Here is a 1,600-nt window from a genome sequence, read left to right as displayed (position 1 = left end):
ATTTACAATCCAAGTTAACTTTTCTCCAAACAGAAATGGCAAGTACCAAGGGAATACACACACACTTTCCCCACCAAACAGCAGCCTCCAAGTTTAAGTGGGTGGGAGAACAGGAATTGATGAGGAAACTGAGGCACGGAAAAAGCAAATCACTCGCTTTTCTGTGGCAGAACTGGAACCGGAACCCAGGACTCTGGCTCTCAGGCCCACGAGGGAGTGGAGGAGGTGGAAGGAGTGAAGAGAAATAGAAATGGACCCGGGGGATACCTTCACCCCAAACTCCCTTCTGTCTGGTCAGCCTCCCTCTCCCACCCACCACCGTCACCTACGGGGACGGGTCCGAGAGGCAGAGAACCCGAGTTCTAATCCTGCCTCCATTACTTGTCGGCCGTGTGACCTTGGGCAAATCATTCAATTTCTCCGGGCCTGAGTTCCCTCATCTGCAAAATGGGGATTCAAAACCTGTTCTCCCTCCTACTTAGACTGTGAGCCCCATGTGGGGCCAATTTATCTTCTTCTATCTACGGCAGTGTTCGACACAGAGGACGTGCTTAACAAATATCACGGTTATAATTATTACCCAGACTAAGAGGAGGTGAAGGAAGGAGGTGGTTTTCCTCAGGCTCTAAAGGAGGTAAAAGTGGAAGTTGTGTAGGAGGGGGGGGAAGATGGAAAAGAGAAGGGGGTAGAGAGGGAGGGTGAAAGGGCTAAGAGGAAGGGGGAAGTGAGAGAGGGAGAGAGGAAAGGGAGAGGGAGACCTGAGAGCAGTGAACAGGGAGAGAGGTGGAGGGGGCGGAAAAGTGAGCCAGGAGAGAAAAGGAGGAAGAGGAAGGAAGAAAACTGAAGAGCAGCAGAGGGAAGAGAGGAAAGGGGAGGAAAGAAGCGTGTCTGGGGCAGAGAGCTCCAGAAGGTCCGTGGAAACCTCTCTGCCCATCTTTAGCTGGATGATCCAGCCAACTGAGTCCCGGAGGACAGCGGGGCCAGCAAGGAGGCCCTCTCTCCCCAAGTGACGGGCGACCGTTGGGGCGGTCGGGGGACTTCCACAGATAGATCAGGCGAGAGACTGAGGGTGTGTGTGCGCACATGTGTATGGGTGTGCGTGTGCGCGCGCGGGGGGATGAAGCCGGAGAGAAGGAAAGATGGGGACGGGGTAGGGGTGAGGGGGCTGGGAGGAATTAGGCTAGGAAACAAGAAGGCATCAGCCGGCAATTGAAAAGGAGGAAATTACAGCCCTTAAACACTTCCAGAAACAAATTTATGATGTAAATCTTTCTTTGGAAATAAAAAAGGAGACACAAGCACATATAGGCTCCTCTCTGCCCCCTCCACCCCCACCCCTTACACCAACGGGGGGAAAAAAAAACCCATGGAAAAAATTGAAATTAGTTGTGACAGCTGAAATTCTCTGCTCTGCGGACGACATTTGACAGGGTACTTAAAAAAAATAATAAGAAAAGGGAAAGTGGTTTGGCATAGCATGGGGAAGGGGGAGAATGGGGGATTTAAAGTGACACAAGACGCATAATTCAAGCTTCTTAGATTGCAAAAGCTCCTCTTACCTAAGGGGCCCGCTGCCTTTATTTTTATCCAAATGGCTCAA

The sequence above is a fragment of the Ornithorhynchus anatinus genome, chromosome 4 (genome assembly GCF_004115215.2).
Source record: "Ornithorhynchus anatinus isolate Pmale09 chromosome 4, mOrnAna1.pri.v4, whole genome shotgun sequence".
NCBI classification, from domain to species: domain Eukaryota; kingdom Metazoa; phylum Chordata; class Mammalia; order Monotremata; family Ornithorhynchidae; genus Ornithorhynchus; species Ornithorhynchus anatinus.
The sequence above is the reverse complement of the archived record's forward strand: the minus strand, read 5'-3'. Positions refer to the sequence as shown.